We start from the raw sequence: 18,609 nt of genomic DNA, 5'->3' as shown, positions 1-18,609 counted from the left end.
ATAAAATAAAATATAGTAAAATATAATATATAAGAATTTTTCAAATTGAAGAAAGCTCTGTCTTCACAGAGAAAAGCCATGGTTCAGAGTGGGATAAAAATAAATCTAGGCTGAGTGCAGTGGCTCAAACATGTAATCTCAGCACTTTGGGAGGCCAAGGCAAGAGGATCACTTGAGTCCAGGAGTTCAAGACCAGCCTGGACAATATAGGGAGACTCTGTCTCTACAAATAATTTTAAAATTAGCTGGGTGTGGTGGCATGTGCCTGTGGTCCCAGCTACTTGGGAGGCTGAGGCAGGAGGGTTACCTGAGTTCAGGAGGTCAAGGGCGCAGTGAACTATGATTATGCCGCTGCAATCCAGTCTGGGTGACAGAGCCAGATCTTGTCTCAAAAATAAACAAATAAAATCTATGCTTAGGCATGTCTAATTGCACTTGGACAACTTTAAGGGTAAAGAGAAAAATTTGAAGCTGCCAGAAGGGTGGGAAAGACAGACTCCTTTCAAAGAAACAATTAGACTAAAAAATAGACTTCTAATTAGCAACAATAGGAGCCAGAAAAGAGTAGACTAATATCTCCAAACACAGTGAAAAAATACTTGTCAGCCTAGAATTCTATACCTAGCTAAACTGTCACTGAAGAGTGAGATCAAAACATATTTCCAGGTTGAGTGTGGTGCCGCATGCCTGTAATCCCAGCAGTTTGGGAGGCTGAGGTGGGTGGATCACTTGAGGCCAGGAGTTCAAGACCAGCCTGGCCAACAAGTCCAGACCCTGTCTCTGCTAAAAATACAAAAATTAGCTGGGTGTGGTGGCGCACACCTATAGTTCCAGCTACTCAGGAGGCTGAGGCATGAAAATAGCTTGAACCCAGGGTGTGGAGCTTGCGCCACTGCACTCCAGCCTGGACAATAGAGCAAGACTCTGTCTCAAAAAAAAAGTATATATATATATAATATATATAAATATATTTATATTTTTATATTTTTATATATATATATATATATATTTCCAGACATTCATGATTTAGAGTTTACTACCCATAGGCCCTCACCAAAAGATTAAAGGATGTGCTTCAACAAGAAGGAAAATGATTAAAGAGATAGAGAAGTGAATCCCATCTTGGTCATGTTATTTGAGCCTTTGATCAAGTTCAACCTGAAGATATTCTTGAACTTTTCAGTTTCAGGTGCCCACAAAGTCCCAATTCATTGAGGGAGGGGGAATGAGTTAGAATGTTCTCTCATTTTCAACCAAAAGAGCCCTGATTGACACCCCAGCTTTCCCATGGATGCTAACTAAATCAGTAAATCGGTTCCCCCAGCTTGTTGTTTGACAGAGGTAAATAAATATGTGTTAAATAAATGAAACATGGTCCCTGTCTTTGTGAATCATGGAATCTCATAACTATTGATCAGGAGAGTTCTGAAGACATTGAGTCTTGGACTCTGTCCCCACCTGTGACATCCTAGTTTATCTGGTCTTTGGACCAAGACCCAGCCCATCTAATGAGATTACCTTCCTGTTTGTAATCCCCACACCACCACCACCACCACCACCACACACACACACACACACACACACTCCTATTAAGCTCACTCTCCCTCTGGGGCCTGTGCCCACAACACCCTCACAATCCCTTCTCTATTCCCTAGTGCCACCTTGAACACTTGCCAGGATATGGCTCGCAGCACTGCAGTGTGGTTGGTGAGCAGCAGCAGATCACCCACTTGGCTTTTATTCCTCAAGCATCCCACTGATATGTGCCATGTAGTGTCAGATTTGGGGGTGACTTTAGGCAGGTGGAAGCAGACTGGGAAAATGAGGTGGCTGAACTTGATCTCTCCAAGGGTCTTACAGCCACAGTGAAGGGAGCCATCAAAGAGCTGGGTCTCCCGGTTCCCCGCCTCAAATAGAGTCGGTCCCTCATGGTTTCTCTTATATATCTGGCTTTAATGTAAGATATTCATTGGAGAAAGGGCTCTGTAACAAGTTTTGTTTTTGTTTTTTTGAGACACAGTCTCACTCTGTCACCCAGGCTGGAGTGCAGTGGTGCAATCATGGCTCACTGCAGCCTCGACCTCCCAGGCTCAAGTGATCATCAGACCTCAGCCTCCTGAGTAGCTGGGACTACAGGCACGCACCACCATACCAAGCTAATGTTATTTATTTTTTTGAAAAGACAGGGTTTCACCATGTTGCCCAGACTGGTCTCAAATTCCTTAGCTCAAACAATCTGCCCACCTCTGCCTCCCAAAACTCTGGGATTACAGGCATAAGTCATGGTGCCTGGCCTATAACAACTTTTAAAGATAAATTTGGAGCCGGGTATGGTGGCGCACACCTGTAGTCCCAGCTACTTGGGAGGCTGAGGCAGGAGGATTATTTGAGAACAGGAGTTCCAGACTGCAGTGGGCTATGATCAAACCACTGTGCTCCAGCCTGGTCAACAAGCGAGACCCCATCTCTTTTTTTTTTTTTTTTTTAGACGGAATTTTGCTCTGTCCCCCAGGCTGGAGTGCAGTGATGCAGACTCGGCTCACTGCAAGCTCCACCTCCCGGGTTCACGCCCTTCTCCTGCCTCAGCCTCCCAAGTAGCTGGGACTACAGGCGCCTGCCACCACGCCCGGCTACTGTTTGTATTTTTAGTAGAGACGGGGTTTCACCGTGTTAGCCAGGATAGTCTCGATCTCCTGACCTTGTGATCCACTCACCTCGGCCTCCCGAAATGCTGGGATTACAGGAGTGAGCCACCGCTCCAGGCTGCGAGACCCCAACTCTTTAAAAAAAAAAAAAAAAGTTTTGAAAACTCCCAGAGTAGATGAAATCTTAAGATCTCATGCAATTCAGTGTTCCACGATCCCTCTGAAAGTGTAGAGACCAGAGAGTGATGGCAGAGACCTTGGGCATCCCAGAGGCCCACCGCTCCCCGTGGAAGACATCTTAGGAAGATGTCTTCTGCCCGCCCTGCTCCAAACAGATTCACCCCGCACCTTTACAAGGGAAGAAGTCAGTGTAGCGTCCCGCTGCCTTCCTCACTGGGCTCCATGGGAGCATTCGGGCCCAGGCTTGGTGAGATGGCCTGGAATAGCTCATCGTGCCTGGGAGCCCCCATTTCCCCTAATGGGCTCATCAGCACAGGCTCCAGCACCATGTATCCTGTTGGCTGAATCAGGCAGTCAGTTTCCAGAGCCCTGAGCTCAGCAGTGGGTGGGGGCTGCGAATTAGGACTCTAACCCAGAGGAGGTTGATGGACTTGTCGCCGTTTGTAAGCCGGAGCACAGGGTGTTTTGTCCTTCCAGCGCCCCCACAACTGCCACTCCTGCTTTCAGACAGACGTCTTCTGAGAGGCAAGTCCAGTTGGTCCCTCGGCGAGTGCAGGAGAAGCAGGCAGGCCCGTCCCTGGGAGACCTCCAGAGAAAGCCTGCAGGCATTGAAAGTCCCCACCTCGGCCAGGTGCGGTGGCTCACGCTTGTAATCCCAGCACTTTGGGAGGCCGAGGCAGGCGGATCATGAGGTCAGGAGATCAAGACCATCCTGGCTAACACGGTGAAACCCCGTCTCTAATTAAAAAAATATACAAAAAATTAGCCGGGCGTGGTGGCGGGCGCCTGTAGTCCCAGCTACTGGGGAGGCTGAGGCAGGAGAATGGCGTGAACCCGGGAGGCGGAGCTTGCAGTGCGCCGAGATCGCCCTGCTGCACTCCAGCCTGGGCAACAGAGTGAGACTCCGTTTAAAAAAAAAAAAAAGAAAAAAGAAAGTCCCCACCTCAAAGGCATAGCCCAAGGGCAAGTGGGCAGAGCCCTGGCAGTGTCCACCCAGTGGTGAACAAATGAGGTGGTGGCCTCCAGGACAAGAGGAAACAGGGCCTCCCACTGTCAGGATCCCTCTCCTCCCTCTTCCTTCTTTCCTCTGTGTATTAGTGAGGGTTCTCCAGAGAAACAAAATCAATAGAAGACACGGAAAGGAGACGGCTAGATTTCTCTTAAGGAATTGGCTCACACAGTTGTGGGGGTTTGCAAGTCTGAAATTGGAAGGGCAGGCCCCGGGCTGGAAACTCATGCAGGATTTTATGCTGCAATCTTGAGGCAGAATTTCTTCTCTGGGGAAGCTGATTTGCTCTTGAGGCCTTCAACTGATTGGATGAGGCCCACCTACATTACCAGGAATGATCTCCTTTACTTTAAATCAGTTGATTATAGATGTTAAGCACAGCTATACAGAACACCTGCACAGCAACACCGGGATTTGCATTTAATTGAGTTATAGCCTCGCCAGGCTGATGAGATTTGAGCCTCACATTCTGCTTCTCTTCATGTCCGTAGCCCTCCTGTCTTTGCACAGAAAGGCTTCTCCATGGGGTGAGTGTGGGGGGCATGGTGACCAGTAGCTCTGGGCTCCTGTCTTTCTGACTACATGACCAGAGAGGAAGGGATTCCTCTTCCCTGTCTCCAGTTTAAAAATTCCCAGCAAGGATGGACCCAGGAGTCTGGGTAGGAAACGAGATGATGGCATCGTCTGGATCCTAAAGCAGGCAAGCGGGTAGTGGGGAGCGGCCAGGGACGGTTCCCTTAGAAGAGAGGAGGAACACACACTCCTGAAAGGAGGAAGTGCCAGTGGCAAAGCAGGACCTGCCCCCACAGGTCTCCTCCTGCAGGCAGGTGAGGCTGCGCCCAGCCTTCCCCTCACTCTCTGCCTGCACCTGCCAGCCTAGACCCAGCTCCTCCCAGCCCCACCACAACCCCATCAAGGAACATGAAGAAGCCTGAAGTCTTCTCACTTCCTTTTTTTTTTTTTTGTAGACAGGGTCTCACTCTGTTACCCAGGCTGTAGTGCAGTGGCACAATTATAACTCACTGCAGCCTTGACTCCTGGGCTCAAGCCATCCTCCCACCTCAGCCTCCCAAGTTGTTGGGACTATAGGGGTGCACTACCATGCCCAGTTAATTTTTTTTTTTTATTTTGTAGGCCAGGCACAGTGGCTCACACCTGTAATCCCAGCCCTTTGGGAGAGCTAAGTGGGTGGATCAACCTGAGCTCAAGAGTTCAAGATCAGCCTGGGCAACATGGCGAAACCCCATCTCTACAAAAAATAGAAAAAATTAGCCAGATGTGGTGGTGCATACCTGTGGTCCCTGCTGCTTGAGAGGCTGATGTGGGAGGATCACTTGAACCTGGGAGGTGGAGATTGCAGTGAGCTGAGATCATGTCACTGCACTCCAGCCTGGATGACAGAGTGAGGCCCTGTCCCCAAAAAAAAAAAAAAGAAAAAAAAAAAAAAGAAAATTAGAGTAGGATCTCACTATGTTGCCCAGGCTGGTCTATGAATTCCTAGCCTCAAGTGATCCTCCTGTGTCAGCCTCCCAGAGCACTGGAATTATAGGCATAAGTCACCATGCCCGGCCCTTTCCTGCCTCTTAAACACATTCCCCCATTATCATTGTTTCCAGGGTATCTACTGTGGCCTAGATGCTTGACACCCATTTCTCCTTTAATCAATATCTCCTTAGTCAACAACCCTGGGAGCTTTTACAGAGAAGAAACCCAGAGAGGGGAAGGGACTCGCTCAAAGTCCCTCAGCTATTAAGCTGAGGATCCAAGACTTCGACCCAGAGACATAGAGGAGGAATTTCACACGTCTGTGTGAAGCCAAAGCCCAGGACAGAAACTTCTCGCAGAAGCATGCTACTTCTCGCAAACAGCCTTTCTGGAAAAGCAATGAAGATTCGGGGTTTTTTATGATTTGGGCCAGACCTTGGCCCCCCTGGTTGGCTCAGAGGCAAGGCCTGGCTGTGGGGAAGGTATTTGAGAGTGAAGGTGTTCGTGTCCTTCCTCTGCCACGTCCTGGGCTCCCAGCTGCCAGCCACAGCTTTGACAGCAGAGTTGCCTAAACCCTCTCATCTAATTAAAAAATAAAATCAAAGAAAGAAAACTTTTTATTACACTCTCCTAATGGTAGAAAATAGTTTCAGGCATAAAAAGGCATTCAGCTGGCTACTTCCCAGGCGTCAAAAATTAACAGCCACTACATTTTATTCCGAGGAATTACTGGAAAATTTTACATGGTGGTGTAAAATGCAGGGGACAAGACGAAGGACATGATTCTTCATTGAACAGCTCAGCCCCTCGCTTGCAGCAAAGACACTGCTTTGGCCGCCTGCTCTGAGCAGGAACTGTGGGTTCACAGGGGGCCAAGTGTGTTATGTGGGGGATGGAGGGGAGAGGTGGGGGGAATTGGCTGCAGCCTCCAGGGAAGCTTCTGAACCTCCCATTTGCACACACCTCTGAACTCTGGCCCCATCAAGTTGTCATCTTTCCTGCAAGATCCCTTCGCCCTGAATGATTGCTGACAGTCAAAACTTCAGACTCAGGGGCAGTAGGCCTGGGTTCTAGTCCTGATTCTGTCTCAGTCTCTCCATCTGTCAAATGGTCTCTAGAGCTCCAGGATCCTGAATCTCTGAATCCTGACGTAAAACAAACTTGGTCTGTGTCTTCTCCTAAAAATATGAGCAAAAGCCTGGGCTTTGAAGCTGGGCAGACCTGGGTTTGAATCCAAGCTCGGCCACTCATCAGTTCCATGGCCTTAGGAGAGTCACCTCTCTGAGCCTCAGTCGCCAACTCTGTAAAATGGGAACAATAGGACACCCCTCTGAGGAGGGTTGTGTGATATCAGTTTGTCCCACCTTCTCTAGCTCCAGGGGCTCCCAAGTGAACTCCCAGCAACACAGGCCCAAGCTCCTTTTCTCCTTTTCTTGTTTCCACAAAAGAGTTTATCCTGAAACATGCCAGTGAGCAGTGAACACTACAGACGCCTCCTGGGGCTAGTGGAGGGGACAGTTTACATCACTCACTTGACAGCAAAACCTTGACAAGCCCTTTGGACCACACTGAAAAGAAGCATCAGTTACTCCCTGGGGAGTGGGATGGAGTGGGCAGGGAGCAGAGGGAACTTTTCAGAACATAATGTGAGCATATTTGGGAAAGGCAATGTGCAATTCACTATTATGTCTGTACTTTTTCTTTCTTTTTTTTTTTTTTTTGAGACAGAGTCTTGCTCTACCGCCCAGGCTGGAGTGCAGTGGCATGATCTCGGCTCACTGCAAGCTCCGCTTCCCAGGTTCACGCCATTCTCCTGCCTCAGCCTCTCGATTAGCTGGGACTACAGGCGGCTGCCACCACGCCCGGCTAATTTTTTGTATTTTTAGTAGAGATGCAGTTTCAGCGTATTAGCCAAGATGGTCTCGATCTCCTCACCTCATGATCTGCCTGCCTCGGCCTCCCAAAGTGCTGGGATTACAGGCATGAGCCACCCCGCCTGGCCGTCTGTGCTTTTTCTTTAAAATGTTCCTGAATCCAAATTTTAAGTTTTTAAATGTATTTATTTTTTAATAAATATTTACATGTTTAATCATACTGGCAATTAAGTTATGCAAGGAGCTGTAAGCTCGGGGTGAAGTCCCCCTCCTCCTCGGCTTCTGTCCACTCCACGGCCTCGGGCGCCCCCTTGCCAGCCGTGTCCTTGCTCCTTCTCCAGCCTGGACCTTTCTCCAGATCACAGGGCCTCCTGGGCATCTCCCCCGATGCCCCATGTCCCACTCGGAGGGCCCAACATTGAGCACAGCTGCTCCCCACCCCCACCCCCAACTCCTCCTCTGTGTCTCCACCAGCCACCCAGTTGTGAGCCAGGGTACTGAGTGCCATCCCGGCCACCCCCCTACTCCAATAACCACCCCCATGGATTTCACCTCTAGGACCTCAGTTGAGTCTGTCACCTACTCTGCCGCACTAACCCTAGTTACCATCTCTTTGCTTACCGCCCCATGCCTGGAGCTTGGGCTCAGCCGGCAGCCTCACTGTTTGAGAGCCCCGCAACGCCAGGCTATGTCCTGCTGCGGTGCCTCTGCTCGCACCACACCCTCTCCCTGGCCTGCCCTTCCCTCTCTTTATTTCTCCACCTCATGTGCCCTACCTCATCTCAACCTCACACCTAACTCATTTCTAGACACTCTGTACATCACCTTCTAGCCTGGTTCAAGCAATCAACCGCCTTCGAAAACACGTGATGAGCACCTGATGTGTGCTGGGGACACAGCGCTGAGTCCCTGCCCTCAGGGAGTGCCTGGTCTAATGAAAAAGACAGACATGGACAACTAAAATCCTGTTTTGATGATGCTGGGATGAAGGGTGCTTACAGGACTGGATAGAAGAACCCCCGACACAGCTGGGAGATCAAGAACAGCTTCCTGGGGGAGGTGGGGTTTCGGTCAGGCCTCATAGGTGGAGGATGTATTCAGCCCACACAGCTGGCAGAGAGCCCAGCATTGGTGAAGGCCTGGGGTCACCCAACCAGCCTTAAGAAATCTCCTCCCGGCAGCTCCTTTGCCATAAACCTAGGCTGGGAGCATTTCCAATTCCTCGGAGCACTGCCCAGAGGAAAACTCTCTATGAGGATGAAGATTATTTTATTTGGTTGTAAAGTGAAAGCCAGACCAAGGCAGGGCATAAAGAGGAGGGACAATAAAGAGCTGGCAGAGGATGGCGCCCTGCAGCCCGGGGACCCTGAGGCCGCTCTCCCCTCTGCAGAGGACCCCATCCTGCAGCCTGGGGACGCTGAGCCCACTCTCCCCTCTGCCTAGGATGGCATCCTGCAACCTGGGGACCCTGAGCCGGCCCTCCCCTCTACAGAGGACAGTATCCTGCAGCCGGGGGACCCTGAGCTGACCTTCCCCTCAGCTCAGTGCTCCTCCAACAAAGGTCTCATCACAAACACATAGCAAGCGCCTGCTGTTTACCAGCCTTGTGCCAGGCTCGGGGGATACAGCAGTGAAAGAGACAAAGCCCCTGCTATCAACCAGAGATGGACATGGACCTGGCAGTGACAGGCCAGGGCTGTGCTGAGGCAGCAGGAACCCTGGGGCCTCGAGAACCCAGAGGCAGCCCCTGGCCTGGCCTGGCAAGTGTAGAGGAGCAAGAGAGGGTAGACAGAGACAGTGTCCAGGAGCCGAGGCCAAGTGAGGGAAGAGGGTGTGCAGGATGCCCCCCAGCTGTGCCCTGGGGCCTCTGTGTCCTCAGGGTCCCTGACATGAGACCACCACCATGGCCCTGCTTCTCCCACCCCTCAACTCGCACCCCACGCAGCCACCCCAGACCTCCTGCTGCACCCCTGTCTTTTTTTTTTTTTTTTTTTTTGAGACAGAGTCTCGCTTTGTCACCCAGGCTGGAGTGTAGTGGCGCCATCTCGGCTCACTGCAACCTCTGCCTCCCAGGTTCAAGTGATTCTCCTGCCTCACCCTCCCAAGCAGCTGGGATTACAGGCTCTCGCCACCATGCCAAGCTAGTTTTTGTATTTTTAGTAGAGTCGGGATTTTACCCTGTTGGCCAGTCTGGCCTTGAACGCCTGACCTCAGGTGATCGGGCTGCCTCAGCCTCCTAAAGTGCTGGGATTACAGGCGTGAGGCATCACACCCAGCCCCCTGCTGCCCCTTGAGTCCTTGCCCTGGCATACAGTCCCAGCCAGCCTTGTTCTCTGGGTCGACTTGGCCACAGCCTCCTCCATGCATCCCCTCCCTGCCCACCAGTACCTAGTCCAATCTCACAGACGTCCCAGGGCACGGGCTGGGCCACTGTCTAAGCAGACACAGACCTTCTAACGTGGCCCAAGATGCCTGTCTGCACCCCCCCATCTCTGCAAGGGGTCCCTTTAGAGATCCCCTCTCCTCTCCCACAGGGAGGGGACAATAACTGACCCCCTCCCAGGGATGACAACTTACGATCCAGTAATTCCCCTCTCTCCGTCTCTTGTCAGTTTCCTGCTTATGGAGCAGAATGAGGCGAGGAGCCAGGGGAGCCAGGGGACGCTGGGGATAACCGAACTGGCTGGACTGTATAAGCCCTGAAAGGTGTGTCTGGCCTCAGTTTTATCTGTGCTCTTTAGAATGCGGGGGACTTGGCCAGGTGCGGTGGCTTACCCCTATAATCCCAGCACTTTAGGAGGCAGGTAAATCACTTGAGGTCAGGAGTTCGAGACCAGCCTGGCCAACATGGTGAAACCCCCGTGGCTACTAAAAAAAAAAAAAAAAAAATTAGCCAGGCATGGTGGCACACACCTGTAATCCCAGCTACTCGGGAGGCTGAGCCAGGAGAATCACTTGAATCTGGGAGGCGGAGGTTGCAGTGAGCCGAGATGGTGCCACTGCACTCCAGTCTGAATGACAGAGCGAGACTCTGTCTCAAAAATAAAATAAAATAAAAAAATAACATGGGGTACTTGATGCCTTTGTCTGTAGCTTGGCCTCAGGCACCATTTCTGGGGCAACAGAAAACTTCATTCCATGCCTCATCCTGGTATGTGTGCAAAAATGTTCATTGCCCCATTATCTGCAACCATGAAAAACTGGAAACGACCCTCAGGCCTAACAGTAGAGGAGGGTTATAAACTCTGCAAGAGCAGGAACAACATCTGCCTTGTCCGTTGTTAGGTCTGCAGTGCCCAGCATGGTGCCCGGTACACAGTAGGTGATCAGGAAACATCTGTGGAAGGAAGAGAATAAAGGAGGGAGGAAGGAAGGGAGGTGGAAAAAAGGAAGAAGAAACTTTGAAAGTTCTTCCAGAATCCTAGAAAGCAAACCCTTCCCTGCTTCTGCCGCGCTGGAGAAGATGCACCTTTTGGGGGACTGTGACTGTTCATTTTTAAAACTTCCATCCAATGCCCCCAAAACTTAATTCCATTTTGAGTGTTGTTTTTTTTTTTTCATTTTCATCCTCCACCGTTTTTTTAACACTCACTGTTGAATTTCTCGTTTGGAGAGGCTGATTGAATTGTGGCTCAGGGGACTTCAGACAGTCACTTTAGACATTTAGAGTTCCAATCACACTGTCGCCACCCCAGTCCCCACCCCTGGCACCAGGGAAACCATCTCTTATGAGAGCTGATTATCTTTACAGCCTAGAACATCACACTTTAAAACACAGGCTGTGCAAATCAGAATTCTCCGTGACTAATGTACGTCCAGTGAAAATATCAAAATGCCTATTTAACAGGAGAGGGCTGATAGGAAAAGCCCACCTGACCTGCTGGTGAAGTTCTGTGGCTGATGTCATTTGAGAGTCACCGGGTCCAGGCCTGGGGAAGGCTGTGAGATCACCTGTCTGGGGGCCACTCTGTCTCATCCCTCAGGGCCCAGTCAGTGCCCACGGTCCTCCCTCCAGAGAGAGTGGCAGGCAGGGGAGGCCAGCGGATGGGGAGGCACGCACATCAAGTGAGCACCTACTGTGTGCTGGGCACTGTGCCAGAAAGGACCTCATGCAGTCTGAGAACAACCTTGCCAGATGAGATTTATTTATCGCCCTTTTGTAGAGGGAGCTTCCTATGGGATCTCAAAGGATAAAGAGGAGTTAGTCGGGGGAAGTGGAAAGGTCTGGAAAGGCATTCCATGAAGAGGGGACGTCATTGCAAAGGCAAGAGGCAATAAATAGAACAAAAGCAGTCTGGTGTTGCTGAAGCTTAAAGTGCCAGCAGGGAGAGGGAAGGACAAGGCTGGAGAGGTGGACAGGGAAAGAGCAGGGAGGCACAACTAGAAGCCTGGAGAAGCTGGAGTGGGCTGTCACTGTCATTCGAGAGAGATGACGGAGGCTGTAGAGATGTGTGCTGGAGGCAAAGCCAGCAGGACTGGGTGACTGATTCAATGCCCACGGAGGCTGAGGGGCAGTGAGGACCCAAGGATGACACCCAGATTCCGTCTCCAGAGCTGATGGCGGGGCTGCCTCTGATTCGGGGACTCAAGGGAGGCACTGATGGAGGAAAGATGCTGCATTGCTTCGTGGACATGCTGGGTTCATTGTGCTCACAAGACATGAGCCCAGGATGACAGTATCTGACTTATAGTAGGTCTAGACTCAAAATCGAGGCACAGATGTTGGTCACGAGCTTGACAATGATCCCTACAGCCACAGATCAGAGGGGTGCACATGGAGCATGGGGGAGGCTGCAGATGAGCACCCTGTTCATTCATCCTGCACACAAGTTCCATCTGGCCTGCAATGTTTCAAAAATCTTTCAGCCAATGTTTAAAAATCAAGCACACTCTCTTAAAAATACAAATCTCTGGTTTTTCTTAGAAACTCAGAAGACCTGGCAACAGAGGCTGGAAATCTCTCAAAGCAACCATCACCGAGGATTGGCTGTCCCTTAGACAGGGGCACGCACTCTCCTGTTCACCACAGCCCCCACCCTTCTCTATTGCCTCCCAGAACCACAGGCTAAGTAGTTCTTGTTGGTGATCATAGCACTTGTAATGATTCTGCACTTGTAATGATTCTTTGTCCCATATCTCTATCAAATGCTGGGAAACAGAGTAGTCTCAGAGAGTCAGAGCCACATGTTTAGGTAAAATAGGAGAGCATATATGTTTGCAGAGGCCAAGACATTTCCTTTGCCTTTGCCACACACAATGAGTCTGCGTCAAAGGCCTAGCCCAGGCCAGACCTTCTTCTCTCATTCACGTGACCTACTGGTGTCCCCTGGTCTAGAGAGAGAAGAGAAGACACACAGGGAAGAGAAAGGGATCAAAGAAAGAGGATGATGTGGGAAATTGCCAGGGAAGAAACTCTCAGAGATGTCCAAGACTGCCTGGAAGTCAAATCGGGTAAGGTAGGATCTGTCCCAGGCAAGTGTACACAAGGCCACGCCTGTATCCACATACAAAGAAGAATTGCACACACATGCACACAAACACGCATGTGCACACGCATGCACCAGGACATCTCTAGGCCCGCTGATACTCGTGTGTGCATGCCCCTCTACACACAGAGGCAGATGTGTGCACACGCAGAGAGCAGACCCAATAAAGGGTATGCACACGCATAGGCAGGCAAACTCCCACATGTAGGCGCACGGTCACATATGCTCAGGCACAAAGACATACGTGTCTGCACAGACAAGGGCATACCCCTGTACACAAAGCCACCCGAGCCTGTGCCCTCCCAGGGATCTGCGCTCCCACCTCACAAAGCTCTGCCAGTTCTAAACCAGCAACTTGTAACTAAATAAATATGATAAACAACTCCCCTCCAGATGGCTCCGCACACACCCCCACTCCTCTTGCTTAGAGGGATGGCACATTCTATGCCAATAAATCCTCCTGTTTGAAAACATTTGCCTTCTTAATTGGCCCGTTTATGGGTAAAATATGTTTCTGGGTAGTGCTCTGCCAGAATGGGATGCAGAGATGCAGGGCTGGCTGTGTGTGCTGCCGCCCTGGCCTGGAGGGGTCCGGCTTGGCCCACCCCCAGAGACAAGGCCCAAAGCTGGGGGGAAGGGGTCTCAGCACTGTCAGGGCAAGCTCTTCCATGATCTTTTCCTCCCTGTGCCTCCATGTCTCTTTCTTGGGGTTCACATTTGTTGAGCTTACTGTATGCGGCACTGTCCAAGGTCCTTAGAGGAATCCACTGGTCCTCACTTGCCTTTCTCTGGTAGCGAGCCTGTGAGGTGAGGCTAACTGTCATAGCTCCCAAAGATATGCCCACATCCAAATCCCTGGAAGCTGTGAATATGACCTTATTTAGGAAAACAGTCTTTGCAGATATAATTAAGTTAGGGATCTTAAGATGATATCATCCTGGATTACCCTAGTGGGCCCTAAATCCAATGACAAGTGTCCTTATAAGAGACAGTAGAAGACACACAGAGGAGACCTGAAGACAGAGCAGAGATCGGAGGCCACAAGCCCAGGAAGGCCAGGGATCGCTGCATCTTTTCCAGAGAAGGCAGGGCAGGGCTCTCCCCCAGAGCGTCTGCAGGAGCCTGGCCCTTCTGACACCTTGATACGAGACTGCTGACCTCAGCTGTGAGTGAATGCGTGTCTTGTTTTCAGCCACTCAGTTCATGGTCATTTGTCACGGCAACCCCAGGAGCCCCTCGCGTATGGGAGGTGCTCCGACTGCACACAGCCGGGCTCAAATCCATCCTCTGCTGCCTCACGGGCTCTGCAGGAGACCCATGCTGGAGGTGGGGAAACTGAGGTCCAGAGAGGGTCTAGGCACCAGCCGGTGGCCAGGCAAGGACTAGAACACAGCACCTTGGCCCTCCTCGTGTGGCACCCACCCTGGGAGTTTTCACATCAGGAGAAGGGAGGGGAGGATGCCCAGCCCAGGACAGCCCCAAGAAGAGGGTCCCCTCAGGGTCCCACTCTGAGATGCACTGAGGAAGGACAAGGAAGAGACCTCCTTGGGGGTTCCATTTTCTTTCATTCTAAGATGGGCCCAGGGTGGGTAAAGCATGAGGACCCCTCATAGCCACTCCAGCGAGTGTTCGGATGTGCCGTGTGCCAAGACAACCTCTCCTTCACCTGCCCCTACCCCCACCCAGGTAGGCGGGTACTGACATCTCTGCTTCCCTTGCTCATGCAGGAGAGTGAGGCTGGTGAGACCCCCACATAACTGGGTCACCAAACTGGTCAGCGACAGAGCTCAGATTCTAGCTCAGGCCCCTCTGCTTCCAATGCCACCTGCTATGCTGCCTCCCAGGTAAGAGCCAGGAGTGCGTCCCAGGGTCGGGGGATGCAGCCAGGCCACCAGAAGCAGCATGAAGTCCTGGTTCCTCTTTCCCCTCTCATCCATAAAGTACTGGTCTCTGGCTCGGCTGCCCATTATGGGCCAGGGTAGGTCAGAAGTTTGAATCATCCACTGTGTGGCCTTGGTCAAGTCCTCTCCCTCTGTGAGCCTCCATTTTCTCATCTGTACAATGGGGAACATGATAACAGCCATTCCTAAGAGTTGTCATGAGGACCCATGGAAATAAAACCCAGGGAGCTCTTGGCAACATGCTGGCACCCAGCAGGCGCTCAATAAATGCTGGTGGGTGTTCAAGCGAGGTTAGAGGTCAGTGAGAGGGAGCACCTCACCCCTGGCCATGGAAGGTCATTTGACCAAAGTGGATGGGAGTGGGGGAGGCTGGCTGTGCTGGTGGCGGCGGGGGGGGGGGGGACTGCAGCCCTGCCCCTGTGCTCACCATTAGCACCCCTCCCCAAAGGACATCAAATCCTCTGCCCATGGCTCAGCCCAGCCTCTGTTCTCAGAGCCAAGCGATGGCCGAGCGATCCGCAGGTACAGGGAAAAGGGAAGACAGGAGCATCATCCGCATGTACAGCCAACGTGACAGCTAAAGTTCCCGGTGCGGCTAATACGAACAGAAACCAGATCGTCAATGTCAGCCAGGAGGGGTCGGCTAAGGTTAAATGCAGGAAGAACAAAGGAAAGTGGCAATGTTGGTGCCACCAAACCAGGTTCTGCAGAGTCAGTGACTGCGTGGCCTCTGGAGTCAGGTGTCTGGTCCCTCCTCCCACTGCAGGCAAAGCAGCGGCCCTTTTCTGTTTCATATCATGGGCTTCCCTGTAAGATCTCATTTGATGAAATGAGCCTGTTGCCAGAAAACATTTGGAACAGCCCTATCCTGATCCAATTGTCCTTTTCATCAATTAATTCATTTTGTTCAATTTAGCACGTACTGAGTATCTACTAAGTGCAGGCCTGTAGTGGTGCTGAGCACAGGACTACACTGCTGGTGGTATAAAGGGAGAGATCATACAAGGAAATGTAGTTTCTACAGGGAAGAGAGCCAGGCAGGAACACATGTGTGTGGAGCTATAAGGATATGTAACTGGGGAGCCCAGTGTCTCGAACCAGGCCAGGCAGAGGAGCCTTGCCCTTGCTCTCAAGGACAAACGGCAGGTGTGGGAGTGACAAGATCCAGCCCAGAGCAACCCCTGGTTGCTGAGTGGAGAATGGTCTGTAGGAGGTCAGGGAAACAGCAGGCAGGCCAGTGAGGAGGCACCCCTCCCCAGGCCTCGCTGGGCGCTGGGCAAGGTGAAGCTCAACTCCATGAGATCCCCTCAGCCCCCTGAGGCCACACTGGGCCCACAAACCTCACAGAAGGAGGAGGCAGAGGAAATTGGTGGAGTGGGGTTGGAAAAGGAAATTTGCCTAAGGTATGGGGGTGGGGAGCTCATCAGGGAAGTAGAGGCCAGTGGTTTGGGGTCTGTGCTCTTGGAGAACCAGCTCCAGGGCAACAACTGAAGTCCCCAGCCTGGGACCCACTCCCACCCTCCCACGAGCGGGTTACCTTCCGGCTAAGCCAGATGCAGGGCCGGGTGTGGGGGACACACAGGTATCCATGTCCACAGAGCTGTCCTGCTTTGCTGGACTCCTGGGGGCAGCACAGGGACCTGGAACAGGGAGATCGCCTAGATGAGCTAGCAGCGCACAACTGCAGCCCCCCACCCCCGCACGGCAGAGTGGGCCTCCGTACATAGTGACTATTGCTATGATTGTTGTTACAATGGCCCCACCTCCTGGCTGGCTTGGCCCCCTTCTCCTACACCCTAGACTCTCGGCCTCCAGACCCTGGCAGGAGCTAGGACACAGCCCTCTCCCTACCCATGGGGGTGTCCCTGCGGGCAGGCGAGGGACGAAGAAGTGAGGGGGGCAGTGGGGGGAGTGGGAAGCATGGAGAGAGGAGAAAGCGAGGGAGGGCAAGGGAGCAGCCTCTGATGCTAAGCAGACACCCCTCCCCACCCCACTCCACCGCCTCCTCTAGGCCCCTCCCTGGGCCAGGTGCAGACCACCCGGGAGGACCACTGTCTCCCCGCGGTTCGGCGGGAGCGGGGCCTCACAGCCTGGAACATGGCGCCACCTGCAGGCCCTTGGGCGCGCTGCCGCGTCGGCCCCTCAAACCCGGGAGGAGGCATGGGGAGGAGCCACACGCTCTAGGGACACCCGCACAGAGTTTCCCAAAAGATATTCGGCGGAACCCACACCCTGGTCAGGTAGTTTGGGAGATGTCCCTTGGAGATTCCCAATGTACATTTGCCCCTGAAGTCTGGCTTGAGTGAACGCTTCCATTCCTTAAATAAACACAAGCCAGCCGGGCGCGGTGGCTCGCGCCTATAATCCCAGCACTTTGGGAGGCCGAGGTGGGCTGATCACGACGTCAGGACATCGAGATCGAGACCATCCTGGCTAACATGGTGAAACCCCGTCTCTACTAAAAAAATACAAAAAGTTAGCCGGGCGTGGTGGTGGTCGCCTGTGGTCCCAGCTACTCGGGAGGCTGAGGCGGGAGAATGGAATGAGCCCGGGAGGCGGAGCTTGCAGTGAGCCGAGATCTTGCCACTGCACTCCAGCCTGGGCGACAGAGCGAGACTCCGTCTCAAAAAAAAATTAAAAAAATAAAAAAATCCTTTAACTCTTTAGGAATACAGAAAGAAAACACTGAAATTTTTTATTATAATTTTTTCTATCCTAGCCTTTTAAAACTTCAAGGAGTTGTGTATTATTACACAATATATTAGTACAGTGGTACATTTATATGTTATTAATAAATAAATATGGTATATACTCACAAATATTCTTTTGATAGGGGTTCAGAGACCAGATGAGTTCATTCAATACCTGGCATATACTAAGTGCTCTGTGTTAGCTATCATAGCAGACTTTAGCTCCCAAAGACAGCCCCAGTAATATCTCCTGTCCCCCAAGCTCTTTTAGAACTAGCCATGTCCCCATCAACAGGTGGAACCTAATTCCCCTCCCCTAGAATCCTGCGTGGGTTTGCAACTCACTAATAACCAGTAAAATGCAGTGAAGTGATTCTGCATGACTTCTAAGTCTAGGTCACAAAAGATGACGCATCTTCCACCTTGTTAGCTGGGACAATCACTTTTAGAGCCCTGAGCTCTGGCTACACTGAAGTCTCCATGCCGTAAGAAGCCCAAGTCACATGAAGAGGTCTCAGGTTCCTGCTGACAGCCCCAGGGGACGTCCCAGTCAACAACCAGCATCAACTACCACACATAGCACACCACTGAATGGAGAGGTCCCCAGATAATTCCAGCCTCCAGCCATGGAGGTCATTTCAGTCTTCAGGTCTTCCCAGGTGCGGCCCCGGTTATCACAGAGCAGAGGCAAATCATCCCACTGGCTCTTTCCAAATTTCTGACCACAGAATCTGTGAGCATAATAACATAGTTGCGCCGAGTGTGGGGGCTCACGCCTGTAATCCCAACACTTTCGGAGGCCGAGGCGAGCAGATCACCTGAGATCAGGAGTTTAAGACCAGCCTGCTCAACATGACAAAACTCCGTCTCTACTTAAAATACAAAAATTAGCCGGGCATGGTGGCACACACCTGTAGCCCCAGCTGCTCTGGAGGCTGAAGCATGAGAATCACTTGAACCCAGGAGGCGGAGGTTGCAGTGAGCCGAGATTGTGCCATTGCACTCCAGCCTGGGAGACAGAGTGAAACTCTATCTCAAAAAATAAAATAAAACATAAAATAAAATAGTTGCTTTTCACAACTAAGTTTCGGGGGCGGGTTTCTTGCAGCAATGGAGAAGCGAAACAGCAATGAGTATGTACCGTGATGTCTGTCCACGCTTTGTATGAGGGAACCAAGTGTCCCTACACAGGCGCCCAAGCTGAGGAGGGAGAGAAGGAATTTTCCTACCAAACAAGGAGCTTTGTGAGAGCGGGCATAGAAGTACTCAAAAATTTTTTTTGTTTATTTTGTTCACTTGTTTTGTTTTGTTTTGTTTTTCTGAGACAAGGTCTTGCTTT

This window comes from Pongo pygmaeus, chromosome 21, assembly GCF_028885625.2.
Source record: "Pongo pygmaeus isolate AG05252 chromosome 21, NHGRI_mPonPyg2-v2.0_pri, whole genome shotgun sequence".
Taxonomy (NCBI): Eukaryota; Metazoa; Chordata; class Mammalia; order Primates; family Hominidae; genus Pongo; species Pongo pygmaeus.
The sequence above is the reverse complement of the archived record's forward strand: the minus strand, read 5'-3'. Positions refer to the sequence as shown.